General features: G+C 41.1%; 1 protein-coding gene and 1 long non-coding RNA gene across 2 annotated transcripts in view; one reads left to right on the forward strand and one right to left on the reverse strand.

Moving 5' to 3' along the window:
• The window catches only part of BECN1 (beclin 1), a 1,139,297-nt gene extending 1,114,005 nt beyond the window's left edge, over positions 1-25,292 (reverse strand). Inside the window, exons 1-2 of the mRNA XM_044054677.1 lie at positions 25,145-25,292; positions 8,717-8,835 (exon numbers count right to left, since the gene is read on the reverse strand). The gene's annotated coding sequence lies outside the window, so the exon portion shown is untranslated. The remainder of the gene's footprint in view (positions 1-8,716; positions 8,836-25,144) is intronic.
• Positions 25,293-25,404: 112 nt separating this feature from the next.
• Positions 25,405-26,752, forward strand: part of LOC122787780 — a 105,383-nt gene continuing 104,035 nt past the window's right edge. Inside the window, exon 1 of the long non-coding RNA XR_006362598.1 lies at positions 25,405-25,520. This is a non-coding gene — a long non-coding RNA (uncharacterized LOC122787780). The remainder of the gene's footprint in view (positions 25,521-26,752) is intronic.

Consider the following 26,752-nt stretch of genomic DNA (forward strand, 5'->3'; position numbering starts at 1 on the left):
GCAGACTTGCTCGATGTTAGTTGCACATAGATAATCTCAGAGGTATCATGCTGCGCCACTAACCTGGAGGTGTAGGTATCCTTGATGAATATGGATACACCCCCTCCTTGCGTGTTTAAGTCTGTGTTCTGTGGCCGAAACGTGTGGTATGAGTTGTAGCCCGGTAGTGCTGGGGTGCTCTCTGGAGCCTTGAACCAGGTTTCAGTTACTGCACAGATGTCTATGTTCTCCATAATGAAGAGTGCTTCGAGCGTGGGCATTTTGAGATTTAAACTCCTGGCATTGAGTAGCATAACCCTCAGTTTTTTGTTAATTGTGCTGCTTACAGAGGTGGGTTTGACTTTTGAGCCTTGCCTAAAAAAGCTATTATGGGGGCAGCAAGAGCTTTGGCCAGTATTCCAAAGCCTAGGGGTGACTGGTGCAAGCAGTCTCTTGCGAAGCAACGTGGCTTTGTCGAGCAAATCGTCCCAGCCTGACAGACACTGGATCCCCTTTGAATGACACCAGAAGCTTAGCAATAGTTGAAATTGATCATTTTTTTCTTTATATTGAGGTATTCTTGGTGAGGGCAAGATGCTACTCAGGGTCATACCAGCCTGGGCTACATGATCAAAGAGCTCTTCCATGTCTCTTTTCATGTAATCCACGGAAGTAAGTCTCAGGTCATTCACAACAACATGAAGAATGACAGAGTCATATTAGTACTTGTTCTGGCGTGACCCAAGTGCTTGTGTATTTGACGGGTTCTGGCTCCCAACAGGCAGCTAACAGTAACCTTCTGCTTGTCCAGCCTAGTGAGTGGGATGTCAGTGTGCCTGACTATAGAGTCACCTATTACAAGTGTGTTAGGTATGTTATTTTGCCTTAAGGGATGTGATTGTGCGGCACACCAATTGTGTTTTACGTGTTGTCTGGTTTGTGAAGGGAGGTGCAGGCTGTTTGGGTGTCTGCTTTGGAGGTCTCCGATGCTTTTGCAGGTTTTTATATAGAGCCTCCAAGTATGATTGTGTTTATTTATGTGTATTTTTTGCCAGTGCTGGTTTAGTAGATGTGTGTGTGGCTGGAGGTGTGATGCAAGTGTTAATCTTCTCTTGACAGTCTGTTCCACTCTTGGGTGGAGACAGCTTAGCCTCCAGTTTGGCTGTATAATTGCATCTCTCGCATATGTTACTGTTTTGTGGTAGGCGGAGAGGGTTGTCTGTGTACACAAGGCAGTTATAAGATTGCCTCAGGATACCCAGGCAATGTTGGAAGGAATGAACATTGTTAAAAGTCTATACTGCATGAAAATAAAGAAAATGTTAGAATTATTTATTTTCTACTACTGTGCATGTACCTCTGTCACTTTTTAAAAGAGGTCACATTAAGTTTTCAGAATTAAAGGAAATGATGTGTGCCAGATAAAACGCAAGTAAAATAAAAAGGCAAAAAGGAAAATAAAGAATGGGTATGTTACAACAGTCAAAGATATGAAAACAGAAAGCCATGTGAAAACACAACACAACAAAAATGGAGACCAGAGAAAATGAAGTTTAGTTAAAACCTTACATAGTATGTATAACCCATACTCATGAAAAGCACTGCTACACAACTGAATCATTCTTACACTCTTAAAAATGACTTTTTTCTAAAACATGTAAATGAACGCACAAGCAGGTTTATATGAGGCTGCATTCTGTTGATCAGAAACATGAATTTGAGCTAGCTCTTGGTTCTATGAAAGTGAGAAAGGTTATATGGTGAAATCTGAAAATGTCTCCAAGGCACTGAAATATAAATCGAAGTGACAGCATGGGAAATAAATGACAAGAATTAATAAGCAATTTAAAACAAATGCAAAATGTAATATTTTGTCACAAGACACTTAACAGGACTATTTAGTACTGAAAACAAATGTGTGCGCACGTTGTTAATATTCAGTTCACTAACACCACTAGGTCAGAAACTACGGGTGTGTATAGAATACCTAAAAGGTCAAAATGGACTTTTTCAATCTGCAATGCTTAAAGAAGTGAATCTTCCTAACATTTTGGGTTGTTCTGATTTTGACAAGTTAGGGATAATAAAATGAATCCATATTGTAAAAGCAAAAGTCTGCATCTGTACAAACTATTATACAAACACTTCAGAAAGTATGCAGAACCACAGCAATGATATCTTGCATCATTATGATCATCTACTTAAAGCTCAGGACAACAGTTAGATCTTATTTGTATGCAAAATTTTCTTAACAGAAAGCCAGTGATTCATGTTTTAAGAACAAGTACCATAGGTTCATTAGTTGGTACTAGGCTATCAGCCCTAAGGCCAATGCAAGCCTAGCCATAACAATTTCCTGGAAATTTTTTCCCACAATATTTACTTCTCTGGGCCCCTGTCTAGCAGGGCGACTGACATGATCCCCGGGGTGAATTTCCTATCACCCATCCAATCATCAAGGTTCCTTTTGAAGATGGCCAATGAGGTGCTCTGCTTGACATGTATGGGCAGTCTGTTCCAGAGTATGGGGAGTTTCTGGGTCAGGAACCTATCCCTCCAGCATGTTTTGTTCATTGTGATACGTTTTAGATCCCTGGAGCGTGTAGCTTTGCAGGACTGGGATTTCTTTAAATGGAGCATGTCCAACAGCTCAGGGTTTGACATGGCCTTGTATGTTAAGCAGAGATCGCCTCTGAGTAGACGATATGCCACAGAGTATAGCTGGAGTTTTTTTTTAGATGGTCAGCATATGGCATCTGCTTTAGGCCTGTGATTCTTTTAGCGAGGTATTTCTGTGGCCTTTCCAGCTGTTGCAGATGTCTTGTGAGGTACATACCAAATGGGGCATTACACTCTACAATGCGTCTAATGACGGATGAGTACAGTGGGACAATGACCTCCTTTTTTTCTGGATGAAAAGCACTTACTGATGAGGTGTGCCACGTAGAAGGATTTCCTGACTGTTGTGGCGATGTGGTTATCGAAAGTGAGACCACTGTCCACTTGTGTCCCTAAGTCTCTCATCACACTTTCGATGTTTAGTGTCCTGCCGCCTATGTGGTAGTTCATGGGTACATGTTTTTTCCAAAGGGGATAACTATACATTTCCTGGCATTAAGCTTGAGCCCATGGCTCTGGCACCAGGCATCTGTTTCTGTAAGGCCCTTTTGTAGAATATCCACATCATTTGGGGATTCAATAATGGCTCCCAGTTTGCAGTCATCTGCAAACTTTGTCAGACAGAGTCCCTTAGTGTTGGCCTGTACTTCAGAGAAGTAGATGCCAAACAAGAGTGGTCCCAGGACTGAACCCTGAGGTACTCCACTTGTCACTTGTCTGGAGCTGGATTTGGAGTCGGCTACTTTTACAGTCTGGGTTCTGTCAGTAAGCCAGTTGGCAACCCATCGAGTGACGTAGGGATTTATGCCCAGCTTAGTAAGTTTACCTATGATTCCAGAGTGGGGGATGGTGTTGAAGGCCTTGGCAAGGTCCAGATAGGCTGTGTGGACTGCCTGACTCTCGTCCACAGCTCTGGAGACCAATTCGAAGAAGTCAATCAGATTCAGGAGACAAGATCGGCCCTTCACAAACCCAAACTGGGTGGGGTCCAGTGTCTGCAGGTTGCCAATGTCTTTGTTTATAAGTTCCATGATAATGCGTTCCATGCCCTTGCAGATCAGGCTGGTCAGACTGATGGGATGGTAGTTCCCAGGATCCAAGGTGGAGCCACCCTTGTGGAGTGGGATAACTGTAGCTGTGCGCCACTCAGTGGGCACGAAGCCTAAGGTGAGGCTATGATTAAACATGACACTTAGGTGGGGTGCCAGTTCATTTTGTAGTTCATGTAGTACACATCCTGGGATGTCATCTGGTCCCATGGATGCTGTAGTCTTAGCTTTGGAGAGCGCTGTTTCTACCTGTGTGGCTGTGATTATCGGAATTTGGCAATCTTTTGGTATTGAGATGGGCCCTTTAGGGGGTGAGACGGGAGTGAAGTTGGCACTAAATCGATCTGCCAGGATATTGGCAATATCCTTGGGATCAGTATATTTAAATGCCATTCTGTTGTAGCTCAGAGCAGATCTGAGCATTGCCATTTAGATTCTTGACATAACTATAGAATACCTTGTGGTTGTCTTTGGAATCTTTGGCAATTTTATTTTCATAACTAGCTTTTGAGGATTTTATGAGGGATCTCAGCTTCTTACTGAGGCTGGTGAGGGAGTTTTTTTGCATCCTGGGATTTTCCTCTTTTCTGCAACAGTTTCTTCCTTCTGTTGTATAGTTTGTTTATAGCAGACCACCACCAGACTGGCTTCCTTTTTTTGGAGAAGAGCATCTTGGTTCTATTTGGGATGGCACGATTCATGCATGAGTGGATGTGCTCATACAGTGCCTTAGTGTAGGATTCTGCAGTCGAACTTCCAGATCCCGTCTGCATGGGTGTTGTGAAGTTTGTCATTTCTGACTTCAGTAGCATGAAGTTGGCTTTGCAGAAGTTTTTTAAGGAGGTTTCCTTACTGGGGGGTGGGGGTGGGATGTGGATGTCAAGGGTGATTTGCTTATGGTCAGACCTAACCAATGAGGGGGTGACCACTGGTGTGGAGCATCTATCTCCCATGTTGGTAATGACCAGGTCTAGAATATTGGAGCCCCTGGTGGGGCAATAAATTACTTGATCCAAAGCATTGGAATTTATGAATTCCAAGAACCGTTGGAAAAAGGAGTTTTCCCAATTAATGGCAGGGTAGTTGAAATCACCCAGTATTAGGGTGTTTGGTTGTATCTTAATATTTTCCAGTATGTTTAGGAAGGTGTAGTGAGAATCTTGGGGTATGGTGGGGGATCTGTAGCAAGCTACAATTTGGATTGCAGTCTTACCAAGTGTTAGTTGCACCTGGAGAATTTCAGATGCATTGTGTTGGGCAACTAGCCTGGAGGTGTGAATATCCTTGGTGAATATGGACACTCCTCCACCTTTAGTGTTTCGATCTTGGTTTTGTGGCCGAAAAGTGTGGTAAGAATTGTAGCCTGGTATTGCAGGGGTGCTCTTTGGAGCCTTGAACCAGGTCTCAGTCACTGCACAGATATCTATGTTCTCCATTTCTAGGAGTGCCTCGAGACAGTGCATTTTGATGTTTAGACTTCTAGCACCGAGTAGCATTACCTTCAGATTTTGTATGCTTGTATCTGTTACGGTGGTTGTTTTATCCTTTGAACCTTGCCTAAAAAAGGCACTATAGGGGTGGCAAGAGCTTTAGCCAGTAACCTGAATCCCAGGGGTGAGAGGTGCAGACCATCTCTGGCAAAGCATCGTGGTTTGTCGATCATATCTTCCCAGGCAGACAAATACTGGATCCCCTTTGAATGACACCAGAAGCTTAGCCAATTGCTGAAGTCAATCATTCTGTCCTTATATTGTGGTATCATTATGGGCGAAGGCAGGATGCTACTCAGGGCTAGGGTAATACTTGCCAGGGTCACATGATTCAAGAGCTCTTCCATGTCTCTTTTCATGTAGTCCAGAGAGGTATGTCTCAAGTCATTTACTCTAGCATGGACAATGACAGAGTCATATTTATACTTGTTGTGGAGTGACTTGAGGGCATGCGTTATGTGGCGGATCCTGGCACCCGACAGGCAGCTGACTGTAATTTTCTCCTTCTTCAGCCTGGTGAGTGGGACATCAGTGCGCCTGACTACAGAGTCACCTATGACTAAAGTGTTGGGTACATTGTCTTGCCTTAGGGGCTGTTGTTGGGTGGCACACTGGTGTTGTGAGCTGTGTGTCACTTTGGTTGTGACTGGTGTTTGTTCGCATTTCAGCTTCAGAGGTCCTAGTTGTTTGGGCAGGTTGGTTGTGACTGGTGTTTGTTCGCATTTCGGCTTCGGAGGTCCTAGTTGTTTGGGCAGGTTAATGTTAAGGGCCTCCTCATATGTGGGTTTAGTGTTGCTATGTGTGGGAGTTGATGGTGTGGGTTTTGAAGGGCTATGAGTTGCTAGAGATGTAATGCAGGTGTTAGCCTTCTCCTCTTGCGTGACAAGAAACTGATGTAATTGCTGAATAGGTAAAGGCAGCATAATCTGAAGTGAAATAAATGTGACAAATGTGAACTACACGAGTCACCACTTAGTGGTGAAGGGACAGAAACCTAATGCAGAACAAGTTTGAGCAATACTGGAAATGTCAAACAAAAAGAAAAAAAATAAGTAGGCATTACATAGGTTTCAAAGAATACTACACTATTTTGCAATATTTGTACCTAGTATGTCTGAGACCACTATGCCTCTTAGGAAGCAACTACAGCAAAGATTAGCCCTAGGGATGGCGCTATGAAAAGTTAATAATTTTGAAGTTCAAGAAAATGGGTACAGCTGCACCAAGATTTATTATTATGATGTGAATAAAGGCAGCTGTACTTTAAGCAGGTGGCAGTAAGAAGGGTATAGGAGCTTTTCACCTCCAAGAGGATGCTGCAAGCTGCCTATGGGTCAAAAGAATATGCAGATGCAAATAAATGCACAGACAGAAAAGGAATTGATATCAACAGTATACCGATATTAAAAAAAAAATCATTAATATGTCTATGGTAAAGAAATCCAGGTAGAAACAGACCACACAACCTTGCAGGCTACATTCAGAAAGTCTTTGTATAAGGCACATCCAAGACTGGACAAGATGCTGCTTAAATTATAGCAGTATGACCCTAAAGCAAAATACAGAGCAAGGAGTTACACATAGCAGATAAGTTGTATAGAGGCATTAAAACTGACCAATGTGGTCATATTTAACAATTGTCTGCAATGCAAAAGTAATGAATGCAGATGTGTGTACTCACGAATGAGAATTCAGACACAGGTTCATAGGTAGGTACTAGGCTATTGGCCCTAGGGCCTATATAAGCCTAGCCAAAAAGGTACCCTTGCTTTCGCCACCCAAGAAAATTATTTTCCTGTGCTCCTGTCAAGCAGAGCCACAGAGGTGATCCCCGGGGTGAATTTCCTATTTCCCATCCAATCATCAAGATTTTTCTTGAAGAGTGCTAACGAGGAGTTTTGTTTGATATAGATAGGTAGTTTGTTCCAGAGTGTGGAAGGCTTTGGGACAGGAATCTATCCCTCCAGCATGTTTTGTTTATTGTACTGACAAGGTTTATGTCCCTAGAGCATGTAGCTCAGAGGGACTGGGATTTCTTGAAGTGGAGCATGTCCAACAGCTTCTTACAGGTACTTTTTTGTTATATCCTCCAATTCAGGATCCGGCACCTCCCTGAGATCCTCCGCCGATACCCCAAGTGCCCCGCCAGCTCTCCCCCTCGGCCCCCAGTACGTTCCCTGGAAGCTGCTGTCCTGGAAGACCATCGTTCCACTGGCAGAAGCACAAATATCAGCAGAAGCCAGTAAAAAAGGCAGTAGAAGCTGTAACTGCTCTAGAAGAATGACCTCTAGGTTATAAAGGTAAAGATCTTGCTCTCAAAGCATAATAAAAAGAAATATAAATCGAACAGACATTTGCATAAGGTTGCTTTTGACACAAGCTTTTCAAGACTTGTCCTGGGAAAGGAAGCAAACAGCTGTTCTGTTTTCCTAAAGCTTTTTGTTCTGTCCAAATAAAATGTGAGTTGCCCATGTACATCCAGCCAATGAAGCAAATATCCCCCTTGTTAAGGAAATTTGGAAAGAAGACTTGCAAGTGAATAAGCTGATTCAAAGTGGACTCCAAAGTGACCTTGAGCAAAAAGGAAGGATTGGTCCTAACAGTAACACTGTCCTTATGAAAAAAACAAATAGAGGAATACAGAACAAAGCATGCAGCTCAGATATTCTTGTGATGGAAGTAACTGCCAGTAAAAAGACAGTCCTCCAAGACAACAGCTTCAAGAAAACTGAAACCGAAGGCCGAAAGGGAGAACCAGCAAAGCACCCTGAGCACCAGAGGAAGATCCCAGGGAAGCAGCGGATCCCGAATCAGAGGATACAACAAAAAAGTACCTGTAAGAACTGGAGTAAATGTCTATGTCTTTTACTTACCCTGAGCTGTACTTGACAATAGCTCAGCTTCTCCTGTATATGCAAATCTTCTTGTTCCTTTCAGAATAAAAGTGTTTACTCGCTGTCAGCTAGAGATGCGCCATGGTGGTACGGCGGTAGCGTTGTTACCTCACAGCAAGAGCTCCCGTAATAATAATAATAATAACCAATCTCACTACCTACAGTCTAATGGAAAAGAAGAGGGAACTATCCAGTTAAAAATCTGTTTAGAAAAAGTAATAGCAACAGCTAAGGAGATTGTTGTGTCCCAGTTTTGGAATATAGGAATACTCCATTTCAGCGATTCAGTCTCTCACCAGATCAATAATATGCAGATAACTAAAAAGCAAACTACCTACTACAGGTAGTTTCTGATGCCTACAAATAATGCATAGAAAATGTGGAAGAGAAAAAAAATGGCAGATACAGCACTACAACTATAACGGAAACTGGACAAGGACTACCACATTAAATAACTGGAAATAAAATAAAAATAGGAAAGTCTGCAGCTTAAAGCTTAAGTAACTGGTTAACCTGGGGGGGGGGGGGGGGGTTCCAACATTCTTAAGGACACGGAAAAGCAGCACATATTTATAGGAGAAACACATTCAAAGAAAATAAGCAAGCAGAACTTTCATAACCAGTAGAATCAGAAGTCACAGAAAAAGGAAAATAAATCAATAAAAAAGAAATTGTGAGAACTTACAGTAAAATGCTGCAGACAAAGGCTCATCAAATTCTGTCCATAAGTGGAAGCACGGTACAGTTGAAACTGGCGCAAAGATCAGATATCAGGATACAGCAGTTCTGCCATATTCTCCACACCTGGAAATCAATTAAGACAGACACACAGCTGTTGGAAAGCTAATCGTGATACTAAAGATTGAAAATCTACATTTATTGAAATGTTTTGAGTGCAGGTAAAAATATCAACTAACTTAAAATGCTTATGTAATACATGCTACCTCACAGAATACACATACAATACCATCCAACACCCCCCCCCCCCAAAAAAAAAACAAACAAAAAAAAAACAAAAAGAAAGAGATGCACAGAGGGACTGTAACATTAAATATGCCAGTACCAAGCTACAGGGAATGGCATGACATGCAGTGTATATTCTTTCAAGAAGTCAGTTTGAATATTTCCAGAGAATTATGGCAAAGAAGTTACACCTAGAACACAGTGTTCCAGATGTACCTTCAGGAAATCTTAAAACTATTTTTCAATAAAAACAATGACATTTTATGCAAAGACAAATTTAAATACTCAAATGCAAAAGAAATTGCCTATTCCTGATTTGGACATAACCACCCTGCTGGGCAGTATATGCAAATCAGGTGCACAGCAAGAATAAAATACATGACAAACCAGCATATCTGGCAAAGAAAGATTGGGTTATATCAAAGTTATAAAACTGTACAAGTAAATCCACTATTGCAGAAACAATGCCAGCAATCCTGAAGTCAACCCACATTTCCCAATAAATACTCAAACATGGCTCAGAAATCAGATCAGACTTTTGTCATGTCTGTCTAAGAAAGGAACATAAGGATGGAAATGGCTCTGTCCCTGTGCATAACACTGCAAACAACTTATGTTAAAAATGAGCGAAGATTTAAAGCCAGCTATTAAAACAGAATTGCAGCAGATAGTAAAGACAACCACAAGGCCTTCTATAGTTATGTAAAGAATATCCATGGCAATACCCAGATTTGCTCTGAGCTACTGCACAATAGTAACTCCTATACCGAGCCAACAGATATTACAAATATACTAGCAAACAGATTCAGTGCTAACGTTACCCCCCCCCCCCAAAGGACCAATCACAATACCAGTAGATTGCCAGGCATCCAGTATTACTGCTGCACAGGTTAAAATAGCACTGTCCAAGGCCAAGAATACAGCTTCTATGGGACTGACAGTATCCCTGGCTGTGTTCTATGTTCTACATGAACTACAGAGTGAACTGGCACCTCACCTGTGTGCCCTGTTCAATCACGTCCTCACCTCAGGCTTTGTCCCTACCAAATGGCGCACTGCAACAGTCATCCCTCTCCACAAAGGAGGAGCGACTACAGACCACAGGAACTATCGCCCCATTAGCCTGAGGAGTCTGATATACAAAGCTATGGAACGCATCATCATGGACCTAATAAACAAGGATATAGGGAATCTCCAAACTCTGGATCCTACACAGCTTGGTTTTGTGAAGGGTAGATCATGCCTGCTCAACTTGGTTGACTTCTTTGAGTCGGTCACTACAGATGTGGATGAAGATAAGGTTGTTCATACAGCCTACCTTGATCTGGCCAAGGCCTTCGATACCATCCCCCAACTCAGGAATCATAGAAAAACTTACTAAGCTAGTCTCAACCCCTATATCACTAGGTGGGTTGCAAACTGGCTCACAGATGGAACCCAGTGTGAAAGTAGCTGACTCCAAGTCAGACTGCCGACCAGTCACGAGTGGAGTCCCACAGGGTTCAGTCCTGGGTCCTCACCTGTTTGGTATCTACTTCTCTAAAGTCCAGGCCAACACGAAGGGACTCTGGCTGACAAAGTTTGCAGTGGATTGCAAGTTGGGAGCCATTAATAACTCCAAGTTCATAGGTAGGTACTAGGCCATCGGCCCAAGGACCTAAGTAAGCCTAGCCAACAAGGTTCCCTGGCTTACGCCACCCAAGAAAGTTAATTTCCTGTGCCCCTGTTGAGCAGAGCCACAGAAGTGATCCCCGGGCTATATTTTCTATTTCCCATCCACTCAAGACTTTTATTTGAAGAGTGCTAATGTGGAGCTTTGCTTGACATGGATGGGTAGCTTGTTCCAGAGTATAGGAAGTCTTTGGGACAGGAATCTATCCCTCTATCCTGTTTATTGTGGTGACAAGGTTTAGGTCCCTAGAGCATGTAGCTCAGAGGGATTCGGATTTCTTTAGGTGTAGCATGTCCAACAGCTCTGGGTTTAACATAGCTTTATATGTTAGGCAGAGATCTCCTCAGAGTAGGCGATATGCTACAGAGTAAAGCTAGAGTTTGAGATGGTCAATGTACAGCATCTGTTTGAGGCCAGTAATCCTCTTTGTGAGGTACTTCTGTGGCCTTTCCAGCTGCTGAAGTTATCTTGAGAGGTACATTCCAAAAGGGGCATTATACTCTATTAATGGGTCTGAGTGCCAAGTAGAGGGGAACAATAACCTCTTTTTTCCTGGATGAAAACTGTTTTATGATGACGTGTGCCACATAGGATTTCCTGACTACTGTGGTGATGAGATTATCAAAGGAGAGACAACTGTCCACTGGGTCCCAAGGTCTCTTATCACACATTCAGCATTAAGTAGACTGCTTTTTATGTGGTAGTTCATGGGTACAGAGTTTTTACCAAAAGGGATGACAATGCACTTTTTGGCATTGAGCTTGAGGCCATGCCTCTTGACACCAGGCATCTCAGTGAGGCCCTTCTGTAGGATGTCCACATCATTTGGGGACTCTACTATGGCTCCTAGTTTGCAGTCATCTGCGAACTTCGTTAGCCAGAGGCCTTCTGTGTTAGCCTGTACTTCAGAGAAGTAGATACCAAACTGGAGAGCTCCCAGAAATGAACCATGTGGTACTCCACTTGTCACTGGTTTGAAGTCAGATTTGGAGTCTACAACTTTTACAGTGTGGGTTCTGTCAGTGATCCAGTTGGCAAACCATCTTGTGACGTAGGGATTTATACCTAGTTTAGTGAGTTTATTCCAGCATGGGGGATGGTGTCCAAAGCCTTGGCAAGGTCAAGATAGGCTGTGTGAACCACTTTACCCTCATCTACAGCTTTGGTGACTGCCTCAAAGAAGTTGATCAGGTTCAGAAGGCATGATCTGCCTTTCACAAACCCGAACTGCATGGGATCCAGAGTTTGGAGGTTATCAATGTCTGTTGATGAGTTCCATGATTATCTGTTCCATGGCCTTGCAGACCAGGCTCATTAGTCTAATAGGGCGATAGTTCCCAGGATCAGTGGTGGCTCCCCCTTTGTGGAGTGGGACAACGGTTGCTGTGTTTCATTCTGTGGGCACAAAGCCTGACATGTGACCATGACTGAACATGGTGCTTAGGTGGGGAGCCATTTTGTTCTGAAGTTCATGTAAAACGCAGCCTGGGATGTTGTCTGATCCCACGGATGCTGTGTTTTTGGTTTTAGAAAAAGTGCAGCTTTTACCTGCATAATGTAATTACAGGGAATCTGCATTCTTCCTGTAGAGATATGGGCCCTTTAGGGGTGAAGGGGGGGTAAAGTTAGCACTAAACCTATCTGCCGGGATGCTGGCAATATCAGTTGGTTCTCTAATTTTCATGCCGTTGTGCTGTAACTCAGAGCAGATCTGGGTGTTGCCATTGAGATTCTTGACATAGCTATAGAATGCTTTGTGGTTGCCCTTAGAATCAGTGTCGATTTTGTTTTCGTAGCTAGCTTTGGAAGATCTTATAAGGGATCTCAGCTTCTTACTGAGGCTGACCAGGGAGCTCCTCCACTCATGGGACTTCTCTCTTTTGCAACAGTTTCTTCCTTCTGTTGTAGAGTTTGTTTATGGCAGGGGACCACCAAATTGGCTTCCTTTTTTTGGAAGATAGCATCTGGTTCTGTTTGGGATAGCACGATCCATGCACCCGTGTAAGTGCTTAGAGTGCATTTGTGTAGGATTCAGTCATAACTGTATTGTCCATCTGCATGGCTGTCATGAAGTTCACCACTTTTGTCTTAAGAAGCATGAAGTTGGCTTTGGAGACATTTTTTACCATGGTTTCCTTAATGGTGGATGGGGGCAGGATGCAGACATCTGGGGTGATTAGCTTATGGTCGGATCTGATCAACGAGGAGTTGACTTCACGTGTGGAACACCAGTCACTCATGTTGGTAATGACTAAGTCTAGGATATTGCTGCCCCTGGTGGGGGTGTGAATAAGTTGATCCAGGGCATTGGAATTTATGAATTCCAGAAAGCGTTGGTACACTAGTAGTGTTACCAGTTAATGGTGGGGTAGTTGAAATCGCCCATTATTAGGGTGCTTGGCTGAACCCTAATATTTTCCAGTATATCAAGAAAAGAGAAGTGGGAATCCTGGGGAATGGTGGGGCATCTGTAGCAAGCTACAATATGGATTGCAGTTTTGCCCAGTTAGTTGCACTTGGATAACCTTGGATGCATTATGCTGTGCAACTAGCCTGGAGTTGTGGATATCCTTAATGAATATGGACACCTCTGCCTTTGGTGTTCTGGTCCAGGTTAGATGGCTGAAAAGCGCGGTACGATTTATAGCCTGGAAATGCAGGGGTGCTCTCTAGAGCCTTGAACCAGGTCTGAGTCACTGCACAGATATCAATGTTGTCCATTTTAATGAGTGCCTCGAGTGAGTGCATTTTGAGATTTAGACTTCTAGCACTGAGTAGCATTGCCCTCAGTTTTTGCTTGCCTGTTCCTGTTACGGTGATGAGTTTGTCATTTCAACCTTGCCTAAAAAAGGCACTTTAGGGATGGCAGGAGCCTTAGCCAGTATCCCAGGGGCGACAGGTGCAGGTCATCGCTGGCAAAGCATCGTGGTCAGTAGACCATGTCATCCCAGACAGACAGATACTGGATCCCCTTTGAATGACACCAGAAGCTTAGACAATTGTTGAAGTCAATCATTTTGTCCTTGTACTGTGGTATTATTTTGGGAAATGGCAGGATGCTATTCAGGGCTAGGGTCATACCTGCCTGGGCTACAAGATAAGAGAGCTCTTCCATGTCTCTTTTCATGTAGTCCAGGGATGTTCGTCTCAGGTCGTTCACACCAACATGGACAATGACAGAGTCACATTTGTACTTGTGGAGTGACCTGAGCACGTGGGTTATATGGCAAATCCTGGCACCCGACAGGCAGCTGACACTAACCTTCTCCTTGTTTAGCCTGGTGAGTGGGACATCAGTGTGCCTGCCTATAGAGTCACCTATGACTAGTGTGTTGGGTACGTTGGCTTGCCTTATGGGTTGTGGTTTATTGGCACACTGAGTCTGTAGGCTATGTGTTATTTGGGTTGTGTTGGGGGGGTGGAGGTTGCTTGCGTTTCTGCTTTGGAGGTCTCTGTTGCTTGAGCAGATTATTATGGAGACCCTCTGCGAACGTTTTTGTGTTTGTATGTGTGGATTTTGGTGCTGTAGGTTTAGTGGGACTATGTGATGAGTGTGGTGCAGTGCAAGTGTTAACCTTCTCCTCTTGACTGCCACTTTCAGTCTTGGGTGGAGACAGCTTCACCTCCAGTTTGGCTAGATAAGTGGATCTCTCACAGGTTGTGGTGTTGGGTGGAAGGAGGAGAGGGTAGTCTGTGTACATGAGGCAACTGATACATTGCCTCAAGATGCCCAGATTCATCAGATAGACAGGAGAGAACACTGGGAGCTGACCCTTGGACATGCCTGAATAAAAAACTACTTTCCTCTAGACAAGTGAGGAAAGTGGGTATAACAGCGTTTTTTCTCTAAGCAAGTGAGGAAAGTACAAAAACTGTTTTCCACTAGGTAAAGAGGAAGGTTGAGTGCTGTAGTAATTTGTAGCTTATTTAGTGCTAAGAACAAGTTCTAAACAAGTGCTGAGCACGAATAAGCAAAAGTGCTAAAACTAAGAATTTGTACCTGGATCTTGTGGTAGATACGACTACCTAGTGCTTACCAGTCCCACTGATAAGCTAGAACTCTTCCCTCAAACACAGAAAGGCTTAAGTGGCTCAGAAGCTTACAAACAGTCCTGGATACAGCAAATCTGTATCTGGACTAGACTAGTTACTGGAAAGGTGGGAAACGAGCACAAATGCAGGCTTTTAAACCAGAAAGTTGAAAGAGATGGAAAAAAGTGCCCAAACAGCCAATAAACTACAAGTGATGCTGACATCCTACAGAAAGGCCTCAATGAGACCAACGACTGGTGTCAGAACCATGGCCTTAAGCTCAATGCCAAAAAAGTGTGTCTTCATCTCCTTTGGGGAAAAAAAACAGTTCCCTTGTAATACCACATTGATGGCAGTCCACTGAACACAGAAGCCATTCGAGATCTGGGAACACAGGTTGACAGCAACCTCTCTTTTGACCACCATGTTGCCACTGTCATCAGAAAGTCCTTCTATGTGGCACATCTCATTACTAAGGGTTTTGCATCCAGGAAGAAAGGAGGTCATTGTCTCCCTCTACTCTTCCCTCATTAGGCCAATCATAGAGTACAACACCCCATTTGGCATGCCCCTAACCAGGCACCTGCAACAACTGGAGAGGCCACAAAAGTACCTCACAAAAAGAGGATCCTAGAAATTAAACACTTGTCCTATATGGACAGACTAAAAAAAAAAATCCAACTATTCTTGGTCTCATAATCACCTACTTAGAGGCAATCTCTGCTCGACTTACAAAGCCATGACTGACCCAGCTCTGTCAGAAATGCTACATCTAAAGAAATCTCAATCCCTCCGTTAGAAATGCTACATCTAAAGAAATCCCAATCCCTCTGCATCACACGCTCCGGAGACCTCAACCTCATTACCACAATCAACAGAACAAGCTGGAGGGACAGGTTCATAACCCAGAGACTGCCCATGCTATGGAATAGGACTTCCCATACATGTCAAGCAGAGCACCTCACTGGCCCTCTTCAAGAGCAATCTTGATGAGTGGATGGGAAATAGAAAATTCACCCCAGGGATCAATCCATTGACTCTACTTGGCAGAAGCACTAGGAACTAAGGTTGGATGGCACGATGCCAGGATAATCCTATGGGCTAGGCTCGTAAAGGCTCCAGGGCCATTAGCCTAGAACACACCTATGAACCTATTAAAAAGGTTAACCAAGACTCACTGACTGTGGATATTTGTAATATTTACAAAAGGAGGAAACAGACTCCCCATTCCCAATTATATCCTTTTGAGAGTTTGATTTGTCCCGATACTTGTTTTAGTTGCTTTAAACAACAACTTGTTCAGAACAAAATTTACAGAATGCTGTACTAGACCAACCACACAGAAAAATAACTTTTTGCTTTTTTGTTTGAAAGTTCAGATAACAAGTCAAATAAAATACTGCCCATGATAGGTTTACTCCTTGGACAATGTTGCTTGATAGACCAAAGAGGTTCCTCACACACAAAAATACAAAGAGTAAACAAGTCTTATGTGGACTATATCAAAGCTCCATCCCTGTACACTTGTCTCCTACAAACTGCTGAGCAGGAGATCTATGCCTAACCTACAAGACCTCCTCAGATCCCACACTAATGGATTTGATTAACACTCACAAAACCAACAGCATAAAACTCTCTCTTCTAAGGACCAAAATCTCATCTGTGACAAAACAGGATATGATGGAGAGACAGGTTTGTGTTGCAAAGACTACACCCTCTCATAACAGGCTGCCCATTCATGTGAAGCAAAGCTCATCCATAACGCTATTTAAATACAACTTGGACCAGTGGATGGAAAATCACAAGTTTACCCCTCGTTTTGGCACCTTTGTCCCTAATGGAGAGAAGCAGCCTGTGAACACATGGTGTACAAGTCTATATTGCAACCGTAAAATTCCTTAAGATATTGACACATCAGCAACATTTTTGTAAATTTGGGGTAAGCTTGGTTAGGCTTAAAATGGCTCTTGGGCCAATAGCCAAGTAACCAACCATTAAACTTATGAACCTATAAGACCTTTGCTTAGTTGTACAACTGCAAACTGATATGCTCTGAAGTTTGAGCTTTGACATATTAGAGTAGATCTAACAAGAATGTATCTGTTACCATGTTCAAACCTGAAAACAAAAAAATGCTTAGGTGATTTATGATGAGTGCTAAGTTGGGAGAGAAAAATGGCATAAAAACAATGCAGTGTGTGTTACTGAAGTCTCAGTAGGACATCTTCAAGCAATTTTAAGCCGGCACCACCACTGCAGAGGAATCAACTCCTAACATTGATCCAGGAAACCCAAGTTCTATTAGAGGCTTGGACACCTGTAGAAGATGGAAAGAAGAAAATAGGAATGACAAGACTACCTGCTCACCTCTCAGCTTTGAGAGATGATGAGATGTACCTGCTCACCTCTCAGCTTTGAGAGATGATGAGATGTACCTGCTCACCTCTCAGCTTTGAGAGATGATGAGATGTACCTGCTCACCTCTCAGCTTTGAGAGATGAGATGTTCCTGCTCACCTCTCAGCTTTGAGAGATAAGATGTACTGGTGACAGTATGCCACTCTTGCAATCCTGGTGTAGACTGAAGTTCACAGCAGCAGCTGGGCTAGGCTTGCAGGTAAACATGGGATGAGTCACCAATTAAAGATGCTGCTGGACCTAATTACACACAGTAGTCAACTAAAATCAGATGCCAATGGGTAGGGGGTCAGATTGCCACTAAAAAAAGCAACCCCATTCCCCTGCCTGCAACCATGGCATCTCCCTGGTCCCTCATATCCTACAGAACCTGATATGCCACCTTTAAGGGGAGGGAGCTTATAATTCCTGCCAGTGAAGGACTCACAAGGGTTACAAATCACTAGCAACACACACACACACACACACACACACACACACACACAATTTTAGTGTGACAGCAGCAGAGGAATGCAGCTAATAAAGGACGCTACATGATTAATTACATGGTTGCCTGCCATTGAGCTACGAGTAGAAATTTAACACACCTAACTAGAGCCCACTGCAAATAGGAAAAAATTATGAAGTGGTGATGTTTCAAAGACAAGAGACACACACTACTATATTTGAATTTTACCTGTGTTTACCTTTACAGAAAAGATGAGTGGAAATGGACTGGGAAAGTGCACACCAAAATACTGAGAAGACTGATAAGAAGTGTTTATGTAATGAAAGAGTGGCCTGCCTGAAGAATGACCTGCTAGATGCAATGGTTTCATGTGGAATGGAGTGAGCATTCGATTATGTTTGACACAGCTGAATTAATTGATCATCACAACAGGTAAATAGGTAGGCAGGTTAATATAACCAAGCTAGGTTGAAACCCCTTTTCAGCCACAACTCAGACCAAGGAAGTAAACGCACTCATTTAGGAGCATCAGTATTTGGTGTATACAAACACAAAAAGTTTAACACTGATATTCCAGAAAAGTTTGTTATCATAATTATAGGAAACGCATTTCTGCAACTAACAAGAATGAAAATATTAAACATAAGCATAACAAATCATGATTGCGATAAGAAATCCAGTGCAAAAACTGCTATGGAAATTTAATTACCAGTCAAGTAAATCAAAATGCAATTGTAAATAAGGAATCACAACTCACGGATGAAAGCCAGTAACTCAAGGATGGCTGCAAGCACAGGAGAGCAACATAAGGACTGAGAGTCATCAGTGACATGTGTGAGCATTAACCATCTTTAAAACATTGTTTTCTTGCGTAATTAGTTGGTAAATAAATTTACCTGGTCACTGAAATGCACTTTTACTTTACTAGCTATAAACCTTGGTCACATTAGGCACCTTTTTTAGTTTGGGGCTATGGCCTGGTAGCCTGGCACAGTTAATTGTTTCTACTGATATGAAAGGATGAATAAAGTCCCCATTTCAAACACAGCAATTGCATAGCTTATTTCTCCCCCCACCCCACCTAGATACATACAGAGATGCAGGGATCTCTCCATCCCTGCACTATGACATGACTAGCCCTCTCACAGGGTCTCTACTATAATGCTAGCTACTTGACTCCCACCTCCTAGAAGAAAGTTATCTTCAGTATGATCAATTTATTTTCTCCATCTCAAACTTCTGAAGACAAGTTTTTTTTTTTTCTGAAAAGTCTTTGGTGGAAACTAACCAACATACCTACAGGCAACTTCTGTTATTTATACAAAAGATTAGTTTATTGAACAACAGACCTACAAAGTTTTGTCAAGAATAAAATTTGTTAGTGTGGTATATTCACCTTTGAAAATAAACTTGAAAGGGATAGCTTAAAAAAGTTAAATGGACAGAATTACATAAGATCTACACAAAAATAGTGAGATAAATATCATTTACAGAATGCTTTATGTGTTTAAAACTAACTGTTGCCATCCCCTTAGTAACAAAATATTTTCATCAGAAGAATCTTCAGCAGTGCCCTTCTGACCAAAGTCTCACCAGAGTTTGCAAGCCATCAAAAAACCACTGGTACTCTTTTGTTCATATAAAAGGTTAAAAACATAACCCTTAAATGATAATGACATATCTGTATTCCCCATGCTTTGTTTAGAAACATCAAGCCAATAAAGGGTTTCCTGTACCTTTCTAGAACAAATGAAAGCCAAGGCATTACACTAGCTTTTGTACTATAATGCAAACATAATTTGTCAATTGGTATACATGCTTACCAGTCATCTTCTAAGTTGGTCCGCTGTAACTGCCCCTACCTCTAGGTTTACTTCACCTGTCTTGGGCTCCTTTGAAGCTATCACTTTTTCACTTCTGAGAAACTATTACAGTGACCCGTTAATACTTTTTCTGTGCTGTAATCTTTTCCTTGTGTTTATTTTGAACTTCATAAACTTGTACTTGCTACATATGCCCACACTTAAACAAATCCTTTCTTTTCCATATCATAACTTCCTTCTCTCTTCTACTTTCCTTTGTGCATATCCTCAGACTTTTAGTCTTTTCTCATGGCAGTATCTCTCCAAACCTCTTGGGTCTGACTACCATCCCAGTCACCTCTTCTTTGAAAGGTCTTCAGAATTTTACAAAAGTATTTCACGAGTTGCTTTGCCATAGCCACATGTACCAGCTGTTTTACCAGGTGACCAGATTCAGGTTCCAACATCTGCAATATTTGGGGTGTTGTACTCCCCAGGTGCTGCCTCCCAAAGGAGATGCTAAATCAACATCCCATGTGGCTGGGTTGTTGGCAGTTCAGAAGGACATTAAAGATCATGATACGAACTGAAATGCTAGCCTTGAAAATTACATTGGATAAACTAAACTCACATTAGAGTCATGAAAAAAATGACAAAAATTCTTAAAGATTTTAGGTAAAAAAAAAAATGCAGTGGGAAACTGTGTAAGTTTATTATACATACTCTCCCGAGATGGGCAGCATAACTTAAGGAGTTCACATTACATACCATGCAACAGTCTGCAAAGGTATTTTCCATTAATACCACAGATAAAGTGGGCTAACTTGCTACAGAACAAGTCAAGCTTATGGAAAAAGCAATTTGCAGACAATGTTGTTAGGGATATGCATCTCAAAGTAAGGCCACTTTTATTCTAAAATTCACTTAATTTCCTGAGGTTTCCCATTCAGAAAAGGATACAGCAATGGTTAAATATTGTAAAGCTATGTCAATCTTCTTCCCAAAAGTGTTTATACAAGTTTTACCAGAGGTGGCACTTGATCTTCATTACTGTTTACACTAATCCAGGAAAACTAACTTAATGAAATGCTGAAGATGGGGCTAAGTACAGACATCACCAGTTGTATCTTAACACCTCATGTTGTTGCATATATGAAGTAAAACTGTGCCGATTCTGTATACTGATAAGATATACATAATTATTTACCCAAAAAATAGGGACAGAGTCTATTGCGCAATCAGAAACACTCTGCCACCAGCCATTTAAACTTGACGGAATAAGAGGATTTATTATTCTGAATAAAAATATATAGTTTTAATTATTGGCATGCTTCACAACATAAACCACTGAACCAACTGCTGGAATCCAAACAGAAAACGACCAGAACCAGTTCACAATTGTACAGGCATTAAGCACTTTCGTGTGTATATAATATTCACAAAAATTCAGTTTAAATAACCCACCAATAAAATCACATGACCCATCAACACACCTAGCAATTCTAATCTTAAAGGCTACTTGCTCATATAATAAAATACATAAAAGTCTATACAAATATATACCAAAAAAACCTAACCTAATGTTTCCCTAAAATGTACAACATAACACATTAAGTACAGTGAGACACAAGTCTTAAAACACAAGCTATGGATAAAGACTCATTCAAACCTGGGGGTGAGGTGGCGTTTAATTTCAGTTGCCAATGCAACTCCCTCCGTTCTACCATGTCACGGTCATCACTGTAAATGCCGCTGTAATGTGTCGATGCCAAAATATAAAAAACCATGGCCTGGATGTTTTTCTACATGACAATACAATGCATTAGTAGTTCTCCCCTGCTTGATGTCATAAATGTGTTCATAAATACGTATGGCTTTATGTAAAATGTGCCCAAGTTTTTATGTTGGGAAAACCATTTGCAGTTTTAAAGAATGGATTTATGAACACATTTATGACATCATGCAGTGGAGAATTTTAATGCATTGTATTGTCATGTAGAAAAACATCCAGACCATGTTTTTTATGTTTTGGTATCGACACCATACAGTGGTATTTAATGGGAGGGACAGTGGCATGACATGGTAGAATGGAGGGAGTCACACTGGCAACAAATTAAATGCCACCTCACCCCCAGGTTTGAATGAGCCTTTATCCATAGCTTGTGTTTTAAGACTTGTGTCTTACTGTACTTAATGTGTTATTATGTTGTACATATTAGGGAAACATTAGGTTAGGTTTTTTTAGTATATATTTGTATAGACTTTTATGTATTTTATTATATGAGCAAGTAGCCTTTAAGATTAGAATTGGTAGGGGTGTTGAGGGGTCATGTGATTTTATTGGTGGGTTATTTAAACTGAATTTTTGTGAATGTTCGTTTTAAATTCTGAAGAAGTGTATGTTATATACACACGAAAGTGCTTAGTTCCTGTAATAAAACAGCTGTGAACTGGTTCTGGTCGTTTTCTGTTTGGATTCCAGCAGCTGGCTCAGTGTTTTTTGTCATTTTGTGTTGCTTGGGTTCTATGCTTCACAACATCACAAATTTTAAGAGGTACAGATAAAAAACCTGAAACAAAAATCAGAGATGTGCCGACTACAGCAAATAACATCCTCTAGGGTTTGCTAAACTCTTTAACTTGCTAAAATGTCTAATTTATAGCAGGCACGTACATATGAATTGCATACTTTTGTCGAAAAGTTGATTTGTTGAAAGGGAAAACAGACAACACAGCTGATCAAAAATCAGCTTGTTGAACTTATCAGCTTTTTCCTCTGAGAGACTGCGATACAGAGAGAATCAAAGAATTTGTAGTTTCCCGACTGTAGTTGTGTGCACGGGGGCTTGCCCCCAGATAAAGTAATTGTTGTATTAATGGAAAGCGGATTACCTAGTTGTATTTGATCAGCTGCTGTTCTATGTTCCAAGTTTGATATAAGGATATACACCCATTCAAAAAAACAAATATATATATATATATATATATATATATATATATATATATATTTATTTACTACACACATTATTTTTATATTAGACACACACTACATTCACAGTAACACACACTCATACATACATATTACATGTGTGTGTGTATATGTATTAGAAAGAGAAAATGGGCTTTATTAATGCTCCTTGCAACTGTGTGTTTTATAATAAAGCTTAACAAATTACCACACTTTATCAAGCAAAAATGCACACAGTGATATACTTATGTATGCCAACAGTATTTGTTCTGCTTGCAACTTAATAAAATGCAGAACTTTCCATCCATGTCTGTGGTATTCAAATTTAACAAAAAAGTTCTGGAGTGGAGAAAACGCACACATTTCTCCATGCCATTCCAGAATTTATATCAAGCCTTTTCATTACATGAAAACTTACTCATTTGAAAAAATTCTACAGAAAAATGTGTTGGAGTCTGTCGATCTCCCTACAAAGATGCAAATTAATTTATAAATATTCACACACACAGACATCAATAACTTCATTATTCAAAGACTGCAACCAAGTGACATATGTTTAAATGGTACAAGAACTGCAAATGACAGTTTGTATATGGTTTTTGCTTTGTATATAGACTGTGTTTTATTTATGCTACAGAAAACTCAATGCAAAAAACTGTATTTGTATTAGCGTTCCTTTCAGTAAAAGCGATATTCCTAATGACCACATCAATCTCAACACTAAGTACGCACTCAGTGGCGAAAGACCTGGGCACATAGATTAACAGCAACCTTATCTTTAACCACCACATCTCCACAATGGTAAGAAGGGCATTCGATATTGCTCATCTCATAAATACAGATATTGTCTCCAGAAAAAAAAAAGTTGTTATAACCTCACTGTACTCTTGATTACTTCCTTTTTATGTACCTTTCCAAGCACCTACAGCAACTGGGGAAACCACAAAGGTTCCTCAAAAGGAAAATTCAAGGTCTTCAGCATCTGTCCTATGGGGATTGTCTGAAATCACTGTCACTTTATTCTGTTTCATACAGACTACTCACAGGTGATCTCTGCCTTGCATACAAGGCAATCTCTGACCCTGCTTTACTGGAAATGATGCAAGTCAAATGGTACATGGGCTACTCACTCTAAAGATCTTAACCTGGTATGTGACATTAAAAAAACCTGCTGGAGGGACAGCTTTGTCACCCAGAGGTCACCACACCTTTGGAACAGACTACCACTTCTTGTCAGAGTACATCTTTGGACCTCTTCAAACGCAATCTGGACAGTTGGATGGGTGACAGTAAATTCACCCCGGGGTTCCACCTGTGCCCCTTCTGAACAGGGGCAATAGGTGCTGATTGTGGAAGTAAGGGTAAGAACTTGTCTAGGCTTTAAGTGCCCTATGGCCATAAGCCTAGTAACTTCTATGATCCTATGTACACATGCACAATGAAATTTGCATAATCTCAGATTATTCGGTAATTGAAATGTTAATTGAAATGTTATGCTTATTCTTGCAATTTGACTGCGGAGGTAGTGGTACTGCGGTAGCGTTGTCGCCTCAAAGTAAACGCTGTCCTGTTCGATTCTCAGCTAGAGCGTCTTCTGTGTTGAGACACGCATGAATGGGCGTACCTTCATTGAAGGTTGTGCATCAGGGCCGGCAACGCGGCACGTAAAAATCTACCGCCAATCATTAGTGGACTGGAGTTCCGCTGTGGCGACCCCTAACCAGGAAAAGCCAAAAGACGCAACAACATGCTTATTCTTGCAATTTTAGTGCTGCAGTCATTCAGTGCTACAACACTGCTTGTTCTGGTGCTTTTACTGGTGCTGTAACCAAAGGATATCTTTTGCACGTATGGGAAGTTTGTGTTTTCTTCTTCTATATATCACTGTATATGCCCTTTCTATGAAGTGAATCACATGCTCTTTGTTCCAGCTTTTTGGGCCAGTGTCATGCCTGAAAAGGGTTCCTGAACCAGCCCACCTACCTGGTTAATAAAGAATAAATAAATGTAGCCACTACATAAAAAAAAATTGCTGCGTATGCTGCTGTCTGTGACATATGAATGGGTTGTAGTATTCTAAAAGCAGCCATGTGGCAAAGGTGTTACACTGGAAACTCTGCAAACATTACACAACTGAGAAACACTAAAAACATGAACCACCAAGAATTACTGAAAATGAAGAAGCACTGATCACTTCGCATAACCTAACTCAAGGAATTAAGAAAACAAAAACAAGAACACCACGTATAGTAGATTTAAAAAGAAAAACACAACTACTCTACATGGTGGTCTGCGAGAGACAACTACAACACATCAAAACATGCAAAACTAGAGGAATGTAAAATAAGCACTTAAGGACAGATCAAGTAACCAGAAAAAAATGAAGACTTAAAAATATATTTATTACAAACAAATACCCATATACGAGTTATAGGAAAGCAATTCATTCTCGGAGACGAACCCCCTCCCACCCCAACCCCACTTTTTTACAAACTTCAAATAGTGAAGCAACACTTATACTGGGATATTTAAATATATCCTGACTTAGAAAAAAAAAAGAGTTAATACCCACCATAACAGTAAAAACTAAATTTTGAGGAAATTTAAAATTTGATGAAAAGCAATATGTATATACACAACACCGATAAAGCCATTTGGCAGAGTACAACTAGACTGAGGTTGCTCACGTTTTCTAACATTCGATTACAACTGTAAACCCTGCAATCATGTTAATGCTTTTCAGACTGCATTTGTCACTACTTTAAATAAAGTTTACTAAAATATACCTAAACTGTCACTTCCTATACCCACCTGATGTTGGGCGTCACATATAACAATGGTTTATGTTCCACTTCAATTATTACGCCACTGAATTTTTTTATTGCAAATATTTAGCTAAAGCTAGCCCTACTTTCTACGTAAAGGATTTTTGTCCCTTTTGCCATTTCTTATCATCCACAATAACCACTGATGAGTCGCGGATTATGGACGTAATCTCCGGTTTGTACATTGTTACCGGGTGGCTATGATAGCAGTGGCACCGTCGGCGCGCGTAGTGTAAAGGGGTCTGAAAGCCGACGACTGCTGCTAGCACACCACTGCACTGCTTTACTTTTTTCTGTTTTTTGTTCTAGATTTGTTTAGAATGTCTTCTCTTATTAAGGTGAACCAGGAAGTTAAAACAAAGGTAAGGGGTTGACATGCCAGGTGGTTCTGTTTAGTGCATTCAAACAGAGGCCTTGGTATCTGTTAAAGTATTGGGACTCACGAGGCCCATGTCAGTTTTTTTTAAGCTTGTTCTTTTATTCTTTTAATAATATATCACAGGAGTGGCTTGTGAATCCTTTTCAAGGAGGACAAAAGCAAGATAACATTTAACTGGATCATTGAATTTCTCAGGCTGGCTTTGATATGGTATGATAACAGTTATGTATATGTTTGCTTTTGTAATAAAGCAGTTTTGTGGGTAGTGTTATATTTGCAGAGAATAGTAAGAATTATATCCATTAAAAATAAGTTTGATCTGTTGATGTGTGCTAGTTAACTATACTCCCCCGGAAAACATTAAGCTGTTCCCTAGGTCTCGTTGTTTGTTCGGGTGCCACCATTTGTAAGTATGTGTTTCCTTTTCAGAGTGCCATGTTTTATGTGCACAGAGTGTGGTGTGTATTATTTTGTTATATTTAGTAAGAGAGGGGGTTTGTCCTTTTTTACTACTAAACTGAAGTAGGGGGTTGTTATGAGAGTGGTAACATGCAATGAAATAGTGCTCATGAACAGCGAGTATTTTTGTGTGTGGACGCTTATCACGAAGTTGTACAGTATATGAGTAATTGGTTCAGTATATGTGTGGGCTATCCCATTTGAAAAGCAAACAAATGTGGTAGTAGGGGTTAATTGGGGGTGCACCACTCCCTACTTTCCACCGTTTAATTCCCAGAATAAAACACTTATCTGTTTGTGGGGAACTACTTTTCTTCACCTAATGCAAAAATTGCAAAAAGGAGGTTGTAATCAGTGATGAAGGTGATGCTTATCCTGCTGTGCAGTATATTGCATTGTTCACTATTTTAAGTAATAGTGCGGGGGCTGGCTAAAGAGAATGACTGTTTCATTAAGAGCAAGTTACATTTATTTATTTCAGGCAGATAAATCCCAGAACTTTTGCATCTGAAGATGTAGCTGAAAATTTTTTTTTTTTGCTTTTTGCATAGCTGTAGCCATACATTAAAAAAGGTGTGATTCAGCAGTCTTATAACATTGTTATGCCTACATTGAAGGGTGATTGTTTATATTGGGAAACACCGTGATGCTCTGTAGCAAATCCTACGCCCAGTTTGAAGTGGGCAGGCATTATAATTATAATGTTGTTCTTATAAGTTGCTCTTAACAAAATAAGCGATTAAACTAGACATTTTA

This window comes from Protopterus annectens, chromosome 13.part0, assembly GCF_019279795.1.
Source record: "Protopterus annectens isolate FY-2018-M chromosome 13.part0, PAN1.0, whole genome shotgun sequence".
Lineage (NCBI taxonomy): Eukaryota > Metazoa > Chordata > Ceratodontiformes > Protopteridae > Protopterus > Protopterus annectens.